At 32.7% G+C, this 20,246-nt stretch overlaps 1 long non-coding RNA gene across 1 annotated transcript in view; it reads left to right on the top strand.

Annotated features, from left to right (window-relative positions):
- The window catches only part of LOC134758275 (uncharacterized), a 66,113-nt gene extending 47,634 nt beyond the window's left edge, over positions 1–18,479 (top strand). The window contains exon 4 of the long non-coding RNA XR_010133277.1: positions 18,219–18,479. This is a non-coding gene — a long non-coding RNA (uncharacterized lncRNA). The remainder of the gene's footprint in view (positions 1–18,218) is intronic.
- Positions 18,480–20,246: the final 1,767 nt, after the last annotated feature.

Genomic DNA, 20,246 nt, shown 5'->3' with positions numbered 1-20,246 from the left:
GATGTACTATCCATTATTGAGAATGGGATATTGATGTCTCCAATTATGACAGCAGGACTATTTATCTCTTCAATAATGTTAGTTTTGCTAATATATTTTGATGGTTTGATATTAGCTGTTTAAATATATAATTATTATGGCTTCTTGCTGTATTAGAACTTACAACAATATAGACTGTTCTTCTTTGTTTCTTATAACTTTTTAAATTTAAAGTCCGTTTTGTTTGATATAGCTTAGTCATCTCTGATGACTTTTGATAACTTCTGGCATATAATAAATTTTTCCATCCTCTCGCATTCAATCTGCTGTCCTTGAATCTAAAGGGTGTCTCTTGCTGACAGCATATAGTTGAATTCTGTCCTTTTATCTGTTCTTCCAATCTGTCTTTTGATTGGAGAGTTTATTTATATTGAAGGTAATTACTAATAAAGAACTTAATCCTAAACTTTTGCTATTTGTTTTCTGTTTGTCTTGTAGTTTTCTTGTCCCTCACTTCCTGTATTATTGTCTTCTTTTGTGGTTAGTTGATTTTTATAGTACAATGTTTAAATTCCTTTCTCATTAAATTTGTGTATTTTCTATAGCTATTATATTTCTGATTATCTTGGAGATTACATTTAAAATTCTAAACATATATATTAGTCTAATTTGAATAATTTCAGCTTAACTTTAATAATAACAACAACAGAAATCTGCTTTTTTACCACTCTATCCCAAGTCCTTTTGGTTGTTCATGTATAAAATTAGGTTTTTGCATGTTTGTGCCTCAAAACATTTATTAATAATTATTTTAAAGGCACTATTCTCTTAAATTAAGTATAAAAGTTTTCAAGCTAATTTTGTAATATTGGCTTTCATAATTTACCATGTATTTACCTTTATTAAAAACTTTATTTATTCATGAGGCTTTTACTTACTGTATAGTTTTTTACCCTGAAGACTTTCTTGAGCATTTCTTGCAGGACTCTGATCATTTCTTGCAGGGCAGGTATGGTGGCAACAAACTCCCTCAGCTTTGTTTATCTGGGAATGTATTAATTTCTTCCTTACTTTTGAAGGACAGTTATGCCAGATATAGGAATTTGGTTCACAATGTTTCTTTTTTCTCTTTTGTTGTTGTTGTTTACATTTTTAAATATATTGGCCCACTGCCTTCTGATGTCCATAGTTTTGGATGAAAAAATCAGCTGATAATCTTTTGAGAATTCCTTGTGTGTGATGAGTTGTTTCTCTGTCATTGCCTTTAAGACTTTTTCCTTGTTTTTGCCTTTTGAAAGTATGAATACAATGTGTCTTGAGTGCTAGTTTCTTTGAATTAATCTTATCTGGAGTTTAATGGACTTCTTGGATGCTTATATAAGTTTCCAGATATTATTTTTTCAATTATTCCCATCTCTTTTTTTTCTCTCTCTCCTCCTGAGACACCCAGTATGTGTATGTTTCTACACTTGATGGTGTCACACATGTCCCTTAGACTCTGTTAACTTTTTATCAGTGATTTTTTCCAATTTCTTAGACTTAATATTTTCCATTGTCTTATCTTCAAGTTACCTAATTCTTTCTTATGTCTGCTCAAATCTGCCTTTGAATTCTTCTAGTAAATTTTTCATTTTAGTTATCATATTTTTCAGCTCTGGAATATTTTTAGTTTCTTTTAAAATTTTCATTCTCTTTAGTGACCTTTCCATTTTGTTTGTACATGATTTTCTTGTTTTTCTCCATGTCTTCCTTTAGTTCTTTGAGTATCTTTAAGATAGTTGTTTCAAGATATTTGTCTATTACATCTGCCATCAGATCTTCTTGAGAACAGCTTTTTTGTTCACTTTTTATTTGAATGGGGTATACTTTTTTGTTTATTTGCATGTCTTGTGATTTTTTTGTTAAAAATTGAATGAATTTAATTATGCGGTAACTATTGAAATCAGTAGCTTTCCCTTCAGTAGTGCTTGCTGGGTTTTTGTTTTGTTTTGCTATTGTGTTTATTTATTGTTTTTGCTTTTTTGACAGTTGTTGCCTATCTCTACGTTAAGGATCAGCCTGAGGTGTAAACTCAAGGTCTTTTTACATCTTTTCTGGGTTTTTTCCCTTTCTGTGGGCAGGCATGGTCACTTTCTAATTTTCTCCACATATGCAGATGCTTTTGAGCATCCTAGCCCTAAATGCCTGTTTCCCAAAAGGGGAAAAAATGAAAAATAAAGGTTGGATAAAAATTATGAGCTGACCCTTTAAATCCCTGAAAAGTTATTTCAGCCAGATGGGGAGAGGTTTGCAACTGTGGGAGATGGTTCAAAAACAATGGCTACCCATCTCTTTGTAAACACTTCTATGATTGAAAATAGCAATCAGCAGTCAGTGCACAGATCCCTGGTATTTGCAGGACAGGGTCTTTTTGCCCTGGCATCTGCAGGCTGTGTGCAAGCTCTTCCAGGAACATGTGCGCAGCTGCCTGCCAGGGGTTTAGGGTTGGGTAAGTGTAACTGCTACTGTGCTCAGAGCTGAAATTGACCAAAATTAATTACCATTTATCTTTCAAGTATTTCTCCTGGAAATTGCAAGCCTTTATTAGATGCTAGAGTTTCAAAATAGTTGCATGAGACAGATTTTTGCCAGTGGAATTGTTGACTAGGTAGAAAGACAGATTCCTAGTGTTGGTTACTCTACCATCTTGAATCCTCATAATACGCCTATTTTAAGTATTTTTCTATGCTCTGAAAATCCACTGGAGAAAACACATCTTGAAAAGTTAAAGTGACTGGGCATTCTTCTAATATAAATATTATGTATAATAAGCCCACATAGAAACACAAACTGTATTGCCTACATAAGTTAATAGTATATTACTTTGAATGACTATTTTTATCTATAAGAATTTGCCAAATATCTCGGAATAATAAAGTGTAATCTTGTCTAAGTTGCAAATGATTAAACATTCTTGTATTTCTATAGGAAAGAAGGATTAAATAAATGTTACTGAATTCAGATAAATCATCTTTAGAAATATCTATATAATAGTGAGTAATTATTATCTAATCTCTTGGCCTATTAGAAGACATACAGATACATATAATGTTTTATGTATTATATGAATATGTATTTTGTGGTACATGTTAATGGGCAATAGTAACCTAAGATGACAACCTTTTGAAAAACATTAGATTAATTTAACAACTTCACTACGTGTTTTAAAATAAAGTGAGATATTTCAGTGAAAATATTTGTAATAGAAATGAATTTGTCATATGAAAAACCTTCCATGTTATGTTAAAAATAAGCTACCACACATCTTTCTTTGGGTATATTTGGTAAGGATACTTCATAAGCAAATGAAGTTATAATGGTGTTGTAAATTGCCCTCAGTTCAAATTTTCACTGTCAAATGGAAAGATAAAGTGACAAGGAGGGAGATTTACCTTTGCTTGTTTGCTCTCTAAGCTTTCTGCCTCTGTAGTCTGCACATGTGCAGGTGTAAGGTGGAGTAATAAATCCTCTAACATCAATTTAGAAAACATCAAGTCTAGTTTTAGTCTGTATGTGCACTGAGAGCTGGAGTTTCAGGAGAATTACTTTCTGGCTTGAGTGCAATTGTAATTTAATAAACAGTATATTCATGCCACAAAAATTTAAATTCAGTTTTAAATACAATTGTACTAAGCTTACTAGATATTAATTGCATTTCTAATAGAAATAAAAAATCACTAATCAGCCATAAGTTTATCTTCCTTGGCTGAGTGACATAAAAAACCAAATAGATATAATCCCTGAATAAACTTTTTATGTGAAAAAGTTATGTTCAAAATTTTAAAAACACCAAAATTGACTTTTGTCTTGAAATATTCTCTTATCTTGATTAAATGTATATAGAAAATGTCATCTATTAAGATTTAATTTTCTAAAGAAAAATGAAGAGTTTGGACTATACGATCTTTTGGTATATTCCCAGTTTGAAAAAAATTAAGAATAACATGAATAAGATGCCTAATTACATAAGTGTTATATGATACATATGTTTGACAATATATTTAAATATATGATAATTTTCTCTATAATTTTGTTGTTCTCAAAGGCTAAACAGTAAGACGATTCTTATCACTATGCCAAGAGTGATACCTGGTATTTGGGAATGTGATTAAGATGTAAAATCTTTTTTTAACACAAGAAATTTTTCATGCTAAATGAATACCAATCTACAGATAATTATTTTGTGCCTGCTCAGCTCACTTAGCTCTTTCCACAGGCAGGTTAAAATCTGACAGAGAGTAAAAGTATTTTATAAAACTAAGCACAATGAGGTACTATTTTGCTTTTGTTACATTAGTATCTGATATAAATTAGGAGAGTGTAATTAAGGAGAAAGAAAATGAAAAGATGCATTAAACCATACTGTCAAATTTTCAGAAAACAAAAGTAATATACCTGAATACATGGTTTCAATGATTCATTCATTCATAAAATACATATTAAGTATCCATTTTATTCCTAACTCAAAAGAAAACAAATAAAAATGGATTCTTGTCTAAAGTATTTAATAAATTTTTGAAAAGATAAAAAGCAGAGATAAGAATTCAGCTGTATGATATTAAACTAGAGAGTGAAGAGATTTGTAAAATGTGAAACATTGTCTCTCTTCTAATTAATTTTTGTTTGATTTTATAAAATATTCTTCTATTCCATAAAAATATTTTATTTATGTTAAACTTTAATGGGTTTATTAGTGTTATTTTAAATACATTAATAAACTTTTCAATTATTATTATTTCTAATTATAAAAGTAGAAAATATCAATAGACATAATCCATATAAATAAACACTCTACGGTGACCTCAATAAGTGTTAAGAATTTAAGGATTTCTAGACTGAAAAGTTTGAGAACCCTTGTTTAGATCAATTATTTCTCTTCAAGCAATGAGATATAAAATCTATCTGGTTAAATAATATTCTTTCTTGTGTATGTTTTGTTTTCTCATTTGCTTTCTAGATCATGCTTGTACTTTTTTTAGATACCACATACTTTATCTTCTGTTGCTAATTGTACATGCTCCTTAAAAATCATGAGTAATACCTTTACAAGTACTGAGAACACTACAAAATAAATGAATTTTCTTGGAAAACTCACCAGTGATTAAAACAAACATCATTCAAACTAAAAGTTAATTTTCCTAAATAGCTAAAAATTGCTTATTCTTTTTTTGAGATATTCTTAAAGTACAGAAAAGACTTTACATTATGGAAATCACATAGAGGTGACAGAAATCATTCTCTATTGTTTCTTATCAGGAATATTTGCAAAGTAATCACATGATCAAAAGAGGTTCTCAGAACATCTGTGAAAGACTTCCTTTCAGCTGGAGTTATATCTTTCAAAAGCAAGAATTAGTAATTGTTTTCATGTTATAAAATTTATTAGTTTTAAAAAGATCTTAATAATAGCTTTAAAAATACAAAAGGTAATCTTTGCCATTAGTGGTTTTTGGCAAATATATGTATGTTAAGTTTCATTTCAAAATATTGTTTTATTCAAAAATGTGATAGGATAAGTAGAGCTTCACTCTTTTAGTCCATTCATTAAATCATCTGGCCAAAAGTTGGTACTGGCAGCTTCCTGGCTACAAAAATATTGAACAATAATGGAGTAAATAAAAAATAAATGCATAACAACATCTAAGCAATATAACCCAGTTTTAAAACTTAGAATTCCAGTGGAAAGTCAGGCTATAGCTGATTGCCCCAAAGACCAGGGGAAGCTATCTGCAATATGTTCTAAAACCATTTATTTGTTATTCTATTAATTAAATCTGTAACTTGCACTAGATAATCAAATTACATATATTTTATCACGGGGAAATTAACAAATGCTTCTTTAGTTATCTTAGAATAATGAACTGAAATCTGGTTGCTTCAGGACCACGTGATCTAGACAGAATAATTGTGAAGAAAACAAGGACGAACATACTTTAGCATACAGAGTGCAAATTATCAAATATTATATTAGTAAACACACATCTCTCTTTTTCTATAATTTGTAAAAAATTGTCTTTGTATACACTTGTACAACAACAGTACATTTCAATAGAACAATTATTCAGTCTCTATTCTAAGGACATACCAATATTAAAACACATTTAAGTACCATTACTTCAGAAAATACATTGCTCTTACTCTAAAATAGCCTCCAAAACATATCTGCTGCTGGGTAAATTATTATGTGATTATACTTCTCTTCAGACATGATTAAGCTATAAAATATATCACCGGAATAATCTTCCTCTCTCAATTTTATCCAAAAGCCTCTTAATATGACTGTATAATCCATGGTAATTTTTGAATCATGTTGTGAATCCTACTGCAGTCCTCATATGCACTGTTCTCAATTTAATAATTGTTAAGCTTGACAGCCAGAACTGCATGTAAATAAGTCAGTTCTAAGAATGAGCATTTTAATTATTGGTTTTATTCATACACATCCATGAAGTTAATAAAGTACTCTACTTGTCATCAAGTCTGTTAACAAGAGAGAGAAACTCAACGAGAGAGATATTTCATTTCACAATTAAGAGCTCACTTCCCTGTGTACCACAGATACATTTTTATACATCTCAATTAACGTTTTTCAGAGATGAGAATTAAATAAGTAAGCTAGTATCCCAATTAAGAATGTGATTTTGCACATTTAATACTACTTATGTTTTAATTTGTGTTTAATTGACAGCCACTAAAATAATGCAATGCATTTCTTATCATCAAGGAAGGAGAAAATGTTCCTTTTTCTCTGTAACTCTGCAGTAGTAATTTTGAATTCCAAACACTTAAGAGGAAAAATCTTTAAAGGCACCCTCATCAATTGAACTATTAATAGTTAACAGCTGCCTGTTCTGAAAGCAGCTTCCAGAGGATTAACTAATACATAATTAATATATATCTCAATTTTCCCTACTTCTGTATTTCACCTGTCTTAAAAAGAGCTTATCCTGATTTTTTTAATGTGTTTGTTTATTTGTTTCTCTTTGCTTATGATATCAGAAGTCTTAGGTTGAGACATAGTACTATTTCATAATACTTGGGTGATACTGTATAATTTACTAAAACATTTCGAGAGTCAGTTTTCTCACTTTCAAAGTGCAGGCAATTATAATACCCACTTCATAAGGTTACTTTTGAATTAAATAATGTAATGAACATTAAACACTTTGCGTCTTGTTTGGTACATAGTAGGTGCTCAGCTATGATGACTTTCCCTTTTTCAGTTTCTCTCATTTCACTGACTTGAACTCCATCATGCTGCTGAAGTCTCTCTTTTGTGGGTTCTCAAAAAATGACAGTTGCACGAGTTTGCTGTACATTACTTCACAGCCCAAGTATTTACATCTTTGTTAATGAAATCTTTGGAAGAGAATCAGGTACAATTTGTCCTATATTACACAAAACACACACCACAAAATTCTACCTGTATCTGAATCATTTCAGCCGTCTTTACATTCTGCTGTAGGTGTCTCCGGTAGCAGGCTGTGTGCTAAGTGTTACACGGGTTAAACTTAAGTTTCTCAGAACTGCTCCTGAAAACGATAGACATTGTATAAAACATGCATTAATGTTATTGCTGTTTCATTGCATTTTGCCTTAACAATCTCTTTCTTTTTCTTTTTTTCTTTTTTTTTTTTTTGGTATCGGGGCTCAGGGTCTCACTTTGTCGCCCAGGATGGAGTGCAATGGCGCAATCTCGGCTCACGGCAACCTCCGCCTCCCGGGTTCAAGTGATTCTCCTGCCTTAGCCTCCTGAGTAGCAGGGATTACAGGCACGCATGACCGTGCCCAGCTAGTTTTTGTATTTTCAGTACGGAAAAGTTTTCACCATATTGGTTATCAATCTTTGAATAGTCCCTAGTAGTCCTTAAATCTTCCCAATGCTGACACTTTTCTTTTATTTTCTCTTAACCATCTAAACCAAACTGTGACTTATTTTACTAAAATAAAAGCTCTCCTGCATCCCAGCTTCTGATTTCATTGAAAACATTATAGCTAAAAGACAATTTTTTTTTTAATTTCCTCCCTCATCATCCACCACAGCTCCATTTGCAACTAGTCTTCCTTTCTTTCCTTTTGTTCCCATGGAATAATTTTATCTCCTGTTTAACTCCAATCACTTTGGTAACATGTTTTATCAGTGGTCTTCAAAAGATAGTTCTGTGCATCCCATAAAATAATTTTGGAAAACATTGTATACCCTCATACATTTCCAAGTTTATATCAAAATATTTTAACATATGTTTAAATGCTTGAAATAAACAATTTCCAGTCTAGTACAAATATTGACAATTAAAATACATGTTACATTAGTCTTTTAATCATATTAAATCAGGAATACAATTAAGCCCATATATTAATAGAAAGTTGACAGTTTCCTTTTTATCATAATGAATTTGAATTTTCTTTTTTTCCACAGAAGTTTACATTATAGTAATATATTTTATTCTTAAATTATCTTGTTAACTGACAAGTGCACATTCACATATACAACATAAATTTTTTATTTAATACAATTTTTAAGTTATTTTTTGAATTTAAGTATAAGTCCCTAGGTATGAATTTTTCTTCTAGATTAAGTTATTATCACTATTTTTATTACTGCAATCAATTGAACTGACAAATTAAAATTTAATATAAAGATAGTATTTGTAGGAAATTTTGATTGAAAATTAATTTTAATTTAAATTAAATTTAAATTGGAAGAATGGAGCTCTGAAATAAATATATCAATTTAAGTGCTATTAAATTCTATTACTATTAATTTAAATACTATCATTCTCTTACTATTGCTCATTCTATTATTTAGTATTAATATTAAATAATAATCATTATATTACTATCTTTATATGCTATTACAAATTCTGAGAACCTCTTTTAAGTGTTATACTAACAATAACTGTAGGATATATTATTACATTTATTCTAAATGATACATCTGCTGATAATCTCGTTTTGTAATACTATTAATATAATTTTTGAAAGAATTGGAAAATCTCTGTTTGAAGGGACCAATCAGAAATTTTACAAAAACCAAAAAAATTATTGTAATTGTAATGGACTATTTTTATTTGGTTGTTTTTAACTTCTCACATATTGCTTTGTAATAAAAATTAGTTTTAAAAGTATATATTTAATACATGCACACTATGTAATATATATCATATATAATTCTGTGTAATTTTTTCTATTACACAGAATAGAAAAATATTCTATTTCTAAATTAAAAAATTCTATTTTTCTGTTACTATAGTGTTCTAATAGTCTACATGTCCAGCAAAACTTTTCAAAAGCATATGTGGAGGATATTGTTTTCTCACAGCCTGTAAGTTGCTCCATTATTTAAAATGAATAAAATAGAAATGTCCATGTTATGAGAAATTTGGAAGAAACATTCTACTATGCTTTCTGTTTGGCTCACTGGCTCTTCTGTATGGAGTCACTTGCCTGCTTACTGAAGACTATACAATTCTGTACTTTTTGGTTCTCATTTCTTCATTGGCTTAATTTGAAGTATATAATGGCCCCATTCACATATAAGGGTTGTAACCTTTTTTCCCCCTCCTGAAGTTTGCAAACTGTGAAATATGGTACGTGTTATGAGTAACATGAAGCTGGCTAGGTAAATGCCTTCCTTCTCTTTCGAACACACCTATGTTATGACGTACGAATCTCAAAGTCTTCATTTGAAGTGAATTAAAAGAGAAATGAAAATATGATGAGCTACCCCACCTTCAAAAACAATAAAATTTAAATGCTATCCTTTAATTGGTCAATAACACTGCTAGTGACATGCTGCAAAGTGGTGTGGCATAATATTCAGTGAACCATGGAATTACATGCATTTAATTTTTAGACTTATGTCAAAGCAAAGACACAAAAAGAAAACAGTGATAAAGTAAAGAGAGGTGGGGTAAATTTTACAATAATAGACCCATTTTACAATTTTAAGTTGAATGAAATAGTTCTGTCATTTTGAAAGTAACCATTTATTTCAAAATGTATTATTAAGTTTTAAACATACTGGGGAGGCCCCGATTTAAAAATGTGTTTACCAACATCATGCTTTTGCTGAATTTCTCTTTCTGCTTCTTTAAATCCCTTTGCAATTATTTTCCTTAATTTTATTTTGGATTGCTGGTTTTGAAATTATACGAGGACAGGAGCCAGAGAGTAATTTGCTGAAAGTTGCACTGTGGCAGCGGGTGAGCAGGACAGCACGTGATGCCTGCCCACCTTTGTGTAAATGATGATACCTTCCTTGAAAGGCAACATAGAATTTTGGAGAAGAGAAGAGTTAAGTAGAATGAAGCATATCGAGCCATGACGTGCTGATCACAGATGGGCCAAGCCCTTTCAATATTTTATTGAAAAATTACATTTATTTTCATCCTTCTATGTTGGCTTTCATCCGAAGCTACCTATTATTTTAAACATAAACATAAGAGCTTTTTAGCACTCTTTTAATGTTTATCACCTTATGACTTCAAACATGAAGTCTTTTAACATTTCTTACTTGCCCTTTTTTTCAGTAAGCTCAAGCTGAGTCTGATCTCTCTAATCTTGACCTCCTTCTTTGTTTTTCATAATATTGTTTCTGACACATTTTCTGAATAATTTTCATGTGTGTGTGTGTGTGTATCCACTTTTAAGATATTCCATGTTAATACTTTATTAATGGGAACTAAAAGACTCCATTTCATCCCCAAATGATGTAATATATATAACAATAACAACACAACACAGGTAGATGAATCATCCGACTTAAACAAGGCTGTGATTAACCCAAATGTTATAACTATGTCAGATTACATTTTGTTTATGCCTTTTCCAACCGATATACAATCTCTCAATTAGAAACTCTGAAATGTGCCTATTGCCTGTTGTGTTTTGAATGTTTATGCTTCGGAGCACAGCTTAATCTCTCTGCAGCCTTAATTTCTGAGTATGAAAGTATTTCAATGAAAGACAGTTATTAAGAAACTGCCCTGAGCAGAAAATGAAACCATTAATACTTATAAAAGTGTGATAGACTATTTAACCTATTTTGGAACCAATGTCGGAAAACAGTCATTGACACGAAATTTAGAACTATGACATATATAAAGCCACATTAGCATAAATATTCTGAGAATGAAAAAAACATGTCGGTTTGTCCACAACTAAGAAACCAAAGTACAAGTGTCCTTTGTGTCCTTTATCATCAGCAATCATGTAATTTTTCCTTAAATTTTGAAATAGACTTCACTGCTTAGTGAAAGTTTACATGGCCGAAGATAATTATGACCACAGTATAGAAAAACAAATTAACTTAGAAATCTTCACTGAAAAAGAAAGAAGGATTTATGTAGAAACCTGAAGCCACTGTAAACCTTTGTGATAAGCAGGAGCTTGGAAATCCAGAAAAGGGGTAGAATTCAACTGTGGATACATTTGGTATAGAGAGGTGTTCTTGGTGAATCTATATGGGGCATGGTGTTGAGCTAAAGGTATGTGGGAGCTCAGGTTATTGCAGGAGGAGGCCGTCCAGGCAGCATTCAATCAACAAGTATGACTTTAGCCCTTAGTGGTTTTTTTTGTTTGTTTGTTTTTGTTTTTGAGGTGGAGTCTTGCTCTGTCGGCCCAGGCTGGAGTGCAGTGGCGCAATCTCAGCTCACTCACTGCAAGCTCCACCTCCCAGGTTCATGCCATTCTCCTGCCTCAGCCTCCCGAGTAGCTGGGACTACAGGCGCCCACCACCACACCCGGCTAATTTTTTTGTATTTTTAGTAGAGACGGGGTTTCACCATGTTAGCCAGGATGGTCTCGATCTCCTGACCTCGTGATCCGCTCACCTTGGCCTCCCAAAGTGCTGGGATTACAGGCGTGAGCCACCGCACCCTGTCGCACTTTATTCAACAAATCTTGAACAAAAATTTATTCACAGTATTTATTCAACAAATCTTGAACAAAAATTATACAGCAGTCTGTATACTAGGTACTAGAAATAACACAGTAACAAAACAGATATAATGTCTATTCTTAAGGAGCTTGCACTAGGGGGAGGTGAACGTTGTATACATAATTAAATCATTTCAGATAATGGTAAATCCTTCGCAAGTTTAAAATAGAGTGTTGAAAAAAAAACAGAGCGATGAGAATAGGGCTATTGGTGACGTACCTTACACTTGGTAATTTAAAAGGTATGTTATGTTGCTGGCAAGACATAAATGGTCCTCTCAAACAGGGCGATTAAAAAAAGTTCAATGGAGAGACTATTCATAAAGAGAGATGTAGGCAGGACTAGAAAAAAACCAACAAGATGCGGTAAATTCCTTGGAACTAACAACTGAGGAGCCATTACCACCTTTCAGCCTAAAGAAGCCCTGGAAGGAACAGGCAGAGGACCCCAAATAAATTAGCTATAGGAGATGTGTGACAGAGAGGAGCTGCAGGACGTTGCAGGAGAGACAACTTTAGGATAAGCAGGAGGGGGCTGGGAGAGGAGTAACCCACAATCAGCCTTTTCCACTCTCCAGAATCTCACTGACTACAGGTCAGAGGTGAAGGATTCAATTGAAGCCCTCCACAAAAGTTAGCATCTTAGGGACATAGCAAGGCAAAGAATAATATAGGGTGGCACATAGGAAATTACCAACATAGAAGGCCTCTTCAAAGAGGTGACATTTAATCTAAAACTGAATGACTATCAGCAAATGTGCTTTTGAAGATCTGGGATTTGGAAGTTGCTGTAATTGGTAATCCAAAAACTACATGCTGTACTTCTCATTCTTGCTTTTACTATTATAAAAGCTAAAACGTCTAACCTTCTTTTCATGTAGAAATGTCAACAGGGCATATTTCTGGTCTATGTGATGAAGAAATAAATATGAAAATAGGGCTTTCCTAACAGAATATATAAACAAATTCTTGTAGGAAGAAGACTTTGAGGACTTCCTTCTTATTCCTCCCTTTGTATGGATATGATGCCTGGAGGTAGACCACATGGCTTTCTTTCATGAGGACAAAAGACCTACACAAAACATGGTTGTGCAGAAAGTTAGAAGGATCCTGATTCATTTACATTATGATTGAGCTACCAGAAAATTTCTAGACACTCTACCCTTAAATTTTTGTTGTGCAAGACAAATAAATCTGTTTTGTAAAAACCACCATGGTAGAATTTTTGGTTTTTCATTGTTGAACATAATTATAACAAGTATAATTGATGTATGGGGAAAATAGCATAAAGTAGCTATAAAGAAAATAGATAAAGTAGCAGTTAATACAGAGACCTCACACCAGGAACAAATTAGGTAAGTTCAAGGCTGTGTCATTGGAGCCCAGTGGGTAGGATGTGAGTCAGGACCTATTATATCTAGAACCTTAGAGTCTGTCCATCATAATTTGGATTATATCATAAATCTAATAGGGAAGTAAAGAAGTTGTATCAGCGAAGTACATAATGTGATATATTTTACTATAATTCTTCTCTATCTGTGATATAAATAATGTATTATAAGAAAAAGGAGAATTAGGAAGACCAATAGGGAGATTATCAGCACATGTGGCAGAAATTGCTCTTTATCAATATCCATCTTCTTCCCTTCTCCTGGCGTACATGTACACTTCATTATCCATATTTCCTTGCAGTTGGATCTGGTCATCTGATTGTGTTCCAGGTAATAAAAAGTGAGAAGTATTGTGCGTCCTGTGAATACCGAATCCATTACATCCACGATCCGTCTCTCCCACTACTTATTTTACTCCATGATTGTTCCTCCTCTCTGGCTACCTGGGAGGGTAATGCCCAAGGGGACATTGGAAGTTATATATTGAAGATGATGGAGCTGCTGTCAGCCTGGGTTAAATGATGGAGAGTAGTGGTACTTTCCTCATCTTCTTCCTGAAGAAACAAGAAAGAAATATAAGTTTATTTTTATTACATTTTGGGTCCATTTTTTCAGATACTTTACTATGCTATCAACTAGATACAATATTAGATATTATGGGAGAAGCTGGTTTCTGAAGCAAGATGTTGAATAGTGTTTTATATTGATTGAGTTTAAACAACTTGAGGATTAGCCTTCTGTAATTATTTGTCAAGTTCAGATTTTCAGGGACTTTTTTTCCAATTCAATAAAGATTTGAAAGTACTGATTAGAAGATGCAAATAGAGAGTTGACTGGGGAAAAGTGTAAGTAAGAGAGAATGTCTCAAGAGGCGTTTTCTGATATTGAGCACTAGAGATTAGGAGTTTGTAAATGGGAACAAGATGCTTATGCAAATTTCACTAAGTTTGCTGAGGAGCCTATCAAGCTAACTAATTCTGTCAGTCCAACTGGGGTTTTGCTTTCTCTTGTGGCTAATTAATTCTAATATGACCATATTATTTATCTTTCAAACTGGTTCAATTTTGGGAGTGATTGGAGGTGAAATTAACTAATCCATTGGGAAAATATACATAAATGGGGACAATCTTGGCCAAACAGGAATAAATGATGAACAGGTGTCCATGGCAGTTAATGCAGAACTGGTACAGGTAGGGCTTTTCCTCAGCATCCCCAATTCCAGATGGCTAACTTCCTGAATCAGAGGCTGTCAACAACAAAGCACTTAACTCTTATGTTGCTTATTCAATTTTTATAGATTATGTCTTTAGGTATGATGTACATACATTGTATAAGTTTAATTAATTTTGACAAATGCAAGCATTTCTATGAAAACATACAACAGTTGACCACCCCAGAGAATTGCCTCATTCCTCTTTTTATCAGTCTGCCCCCCCAAGTATTGTCTGTTCTGGTTTCTATTACTATAAATTAGTTTGGTCATGGTATGGCTTCGTATAAATGGCTTAGAAGAGTTTGTGCTTATTTTGTGTTTGATCTCTCACACAGCATCATGTCTGAAATTCATGTGTCAGTAGTTTGTGCCTTTTTATTGCTGATTGGCTCTATCCAATGTTATTATTAATGCTATTACAGTATGTTTTATTCTTTCAAAATGATTTATCATACCTGTATAGAGTAGCTCTAAAAATAAGAGAAAAAACTTTAGAGTTATAGAGAAAACCAGATGCCGAAGTCTTTTTAATAATTATCTTTCTACTTAATTATCCCTATAAATTATCCTCTATGAGTAATTCTCAGATTCTGTATCACTGAGTAGAGGAGATTTACCAAGGATAAACTTATGGAGGGCCTAACAGTTTGTTATGGAGTCAATGGAGAGACTCCATAAAGAAAGATATGGGTAGGAGTAGAACAAAACCCAACAGGATGAGGTAAACTCCTTGGAGCTAACAACTGAGGAGCCATTACCACCTTATGCTTAAAGAAACCCTGGAAGGAACAAGCAGAGAACCCCAAATAAATTAGCTGCAGGAGATGTGTGACATCTTTTATTTTAGTGATTGTTACATGCCTTCTCAAGTCTGTTTATAATCCATTTTTCAGGAAAATCTTTAGAGAAAAGTAGGAGAGGTCCATATTACAATATATTTACATTGATTTGGTGAGAGAAGTAAGGATCATCTTGGCAGTTATAAAACTGATCTTTGTTAACCAAGAAAAAAGTGGTATAATATCAATTTAGAAATATAGGTAAAATATTATGGATTACAGAGATGCAATAGTTATAAAATCATACACATTAAGACTGTAAAACAATTATCAATGCTAGAGAAAGATACACCTCTCTATATAACTACATGCCTTATATTGTCAGAAGTTGACCTAGAAAACATTAAACTACTTTCTTTATTCTAAAGTATATTAGCGATATTTACCTGGTAGAAAAATGTTAAATAACAGAATGTATGGTAAGTATGCTAATGCCTTAGCTGAAATAGGAATAAGCCAAAGAAGATGAATTATTGTACAGGACATACAATCAAATGTCTGTTGTTCAACTGAATTTTTTTCTTTTTATTTATTTATTTATTTGTTTGTTTATTTATTTATTTATTTTTTAGAGTCAAGGTCTCCCTCTGTCTCTCAGCCTGGAGTGCAGTGGTGCGATTATGGATCACTTACTCCATGCTCCACCTCCTTAGCTCAAGGGATTCTCCTGCCTCAACTTCTCCAGTAGCTGGGATTACAGGTATGCATCACCATGCCTGGATAAGTTTTTAAATTTTTTTAGAGATAGGGTCTCACTATGTTATCCAGGCTGGTCTTGAACTCCTGTCTTCAAACAATCCTTCTTCTCAGTCTCCCAAGTAGCTGAGATTGCGGGCATGAGCCACTAACATGGTTCTGAAAAAAATTAGACTATTCCTTTAGACGATGATAAACAGTATAGATAAATAAGTTACATATATACACAACATTTGGGCAAATTATTTAACTGTTTGCCTCCAATAGTTCTCTTTTTAAAATAGGTAAGAAATAGCCCTATGTTATAGGGTTATTATGGTGATTCAAGAAGTGAATATGGCCAGGTGCCAGTGGCTCACATCTGTAATCCCGGCATTTTAGGAGGCTGAGGTGGGAGGGTTACTCGATGTCAGAAGTTTGAGACCAGCCTGGGAAACATCGTGAGATCCCATCTCTACAAAAAAGGACATTTAAAAATTAGCCAGGTGTAGTTGTTCATATCTGTGGTCTCAGCTACTCAGGAGGCTGAGGTGGTACAATCACTGGAGCCCAGGAAGTTGAGGCTGTAGTGAGTCATGATTGTGCCACTACACTCAAAAACAACCCCAAATATATGGACAATAACTTAGAGAAATGCCTGTTACATAGCAACTCTTTAATAAAGGTGAGTTGTTGCTGATGTTGTTAGAAACTGTAAATGATTGCCAGGTCCCTTTGGTAAAAAGCACTGTTGCTAACAAACATCTTCACTATTAAATACTGTGGTTAGAGAATGCTTGTCTCTTACTTTAGTACAAAGTGGAGAAGAATCTGTAGAAATTATGAGAGTGGCATGTGAAGGATTTTCTTTTCTTTTTTTTTTTTTTGAGACGGTGTCACTCTCTGTCACCCAGGCTGGAGTGCAGCATGATCTCAGGCTCACTGCAACCTCTGCCTCCTGGGTTCAAGCAATTCTCCTTCCCTCAGCCTCCCGAGTAGCTGGGATTACAGGCGCCTGCCACCATGCCCAGCTAATTTTTATATTTTTTAGTAGAGATGGGATTTCGCCATGTTGGCCAGGCTGGTCTTGAACTCCTGACCTCAGATGATCTGCCACCTCGGCCTCCCAAAGTGCTGAGATTACAGGCCTGAGCCACTGTGCCCAACCATGTGAAGGATTTTCTTGTATCCTGTATGATATGAGAATGAACATTTCCCAGAAGCAAGAGATATTTAAATACTACTGTTCTTGAGTTTCAGCTATAATGTTTATATATTGCCCTTAAATAATAAAAATTGTCTTTCACGATTTGAAAGAGAGAGGACTTTCTAAAAACATAACTGGCATTTTGTTTTTAAAATATAAAATCACCAGTAGAGGTAGTTGCATTGAAATTTCTAGAACCTCAAAGATAATTTATTGCTGTTTCATTTTAAAAGTTCTTGATGGAAACACCCTTCATGTCATATAAAATGGACATCATTCTAGTCACCAACTCCCCCAACTTCTTGACACACACACACACGTTCCCAGTTCCAGGATTCTAAAGCAAATAAGTCATTGTGGCTAGCAGTTCCTCCAATTATCTATAAAACCCAAGTCTACACTTCTTCCACAAATCATCCACTTTAGAAAATGCCACATTGCTATCTTCTTCTTTTAAACATTGGTCCCTTTGGGGTCATGTTTTTTCTTTAATTATATGATGACTGAGCTTATGTAATCTTTATACATGTTTCAGAATTATGAAGGAAAAAATGTTTTAAAATTTGAACAAGTATTTCGAAACCTTGTGTTTTGCCAACAAAATCAATTTGAAGTTAATTTTTATTTATGATAAAATTTAAATATAGAAATATTATATTTCTTGATAGAAATATAGAAAAAATATAGATAAAGAAATAATATAAATGAGGAAAAATATATTTTATAAATTTATACAATAGAAAAATTATAAATAAAGCCAAACTTTGATTTTATCAAGTTGAATATTATTAATAGATCTCCAGCAATACTTTGAAACCAGCCAAATTGTCCCATAAAACTAATATTTATGATTTTTTTGAATAAACATAGAAATTTACTCTACCTGGACTTAAAACTTGAAACTTACGTTTTTCTTATCTGAGTTTCTTTTTCAGGAAACCAAACCTCAGGCAAGGACCTGAAGCACAGTAGATCACCACATCCAGACAATCAGACCCCAGACCTCTCATCCATCATGACTGCTTTGTTATCCCTTCCTAATTCCTGTTTTCCTGCTGCATTCCTTCCCACAGGTAGCTATATTTCTTCCCTGTTCTATAAACCAACAATTTTATTCAGTTGGGAGAGATGGATTTGAGGTTTGGTTTCCATCTCTTTAGCTGACATCACCTGAATAAAAAGCCTTCTTCTCTGTCAATACTCATTGTCTCACTGATTGGCTTTCTGTGCAGTGAGCAATGGAACCTAGTCCAAATCCTTGGAGTTACAGTAACAACTTATTATGGATTAAAATAAGAGTATAAATGACCATTATATGAAATAAAAGAGACATAACTAAAATTTAAAAAGATGTTATGGATATTATGAAGATAGGAGATTATATCACCTGCAAATGTCTGCCAGTAATTTTAAGTACTACATAACAGTAACAAGTTTCTTGAAACAAGCAAGTTATCAAAATTGTCAAAAGAAGAAATAGAAAGTCGGAGTATTTATTTAAAAATTGTAAGTAGTTCAAAGCAACAAGAGAAATGTCAAAAACATACTCTCACATTTACGAATATTTCATTTACAGCAAAGTTAACATTGGTAATGCATTGGAGATAGATGACAATTTTTAATAAATGTTACTGGCTAATTTATATATCCACATAAGAAAAAATAAATCATTAACCATACATAATAATATCAGTACTTAAGGTAAATATCATAGTATCCAGCAATAAATAATTTTAAAAAATTGTTAGATATTTGAAGCAGCCAGAAAGTATGACCAATAACTAGGAAAATATTCAGTTACCATAATCATACATAAAATAAAAGAGATGATAGACATAGAATACAGTTATTAAAGTACGTATTTAAAGTATTTTCAAGTAGTTAAACATCAATATAAAGAGATGGAAATCAAAAATTAAAAAAAAAAGCAAATTAAGGAAAATGTACTAGGAGAAATACAATGGCTAAAATGAAAAATTCTCTGAGTAGAATTAATGGTAAATTAGACAGCGAAAAAGATAAATGAACTGGAATACATAGAAATCAACAGAAACAGCAAGAAATTAAAGGAGAAAGAGACAGAAAATATAGAAAGAAGTCTGTCTTAGAAAGTTAATAGAGACTATAATGTTTGGATTAATGTCAAGTGGTCTAACATAGGTATAATTGAAGTCTAAGAAGGAAAAGAGAAAAGGGAGAAGCAGAACAAAAATCTATAAAGAAATAAGGGCTGAAAATTATCTAACTGTGATGAAAACTCTAAATGTGCACATCCAAAAAGCTCAAGTAAGTGCATGTGGCATAAACTCCAAGAAAACTACACCAAATAGTGGTATAATCTAATTGATTAAAATTAGTGTTAAAGAGAAAATCATAACAGCCACTGGAGACAAAGATACATCAAGTAAGTTTAGAGGGAAAACTACAGGAATGACAGCCAACCTAAGTTATTTTTAAAATGCTGAATAAAAAGCATTTATAAAAGAACCCTTAAAACCCAGAATTCTGAACAGAGTAAAAATATGTTTAAAAAATACGTACAAACAGAAGTTGAGAAAATTTGTCAACAGGAGACCGACATTACAACATGGAAATGTGGGGCTACACAAAAGAATTAAGATTGTGCCAAATAGTAAATATGAGGGTATCTACAAAGAAGAGTTTTATCATTTTTATATCTCTATGAAAAATAATTGATTTTTGAGATCCACATAGGATCAGAATGTCAAAACAAACTCACAGAACCAGAGATCTTACCAAGTATCGTGTGTTACTAAATTATTTTAAACATAAAACCAACAACAACAACAAAAATGGTTCAGATAAAAAGAGAGATCTGGGACATCAGGGAACCCTTCCTCCATCCAAGATATGCCCCCTTGTCCTAGAATAGAAGAGATCTCTAGCTAAGGCTCATGAGGCTCCTCACAAAGTGGGGATATTTATATAATGAAACAGCCCAG

This window comes from Gorilla gorilla, chromosome 3 (assembly GCF_029281585.2).
Source record: "Gorilla gorilla gorilla isolate KB3781 chromosome 3, NHGRI_mGorGor1-v2.1_pri, whole genome shotgun sequence".
NCBI classification, from domain to species: domain Eukaryota; kingdom Metazoa; phylum Chordata; class Mammalia; order Primates; family Hominidae; genus Gorilla; species Gorilla gorilla.
The sequence above is the reverse complement of the archived record's forward strand: the minus strand, read 5'-3'. Positions and strand labels throughout refer to the sequence as shown.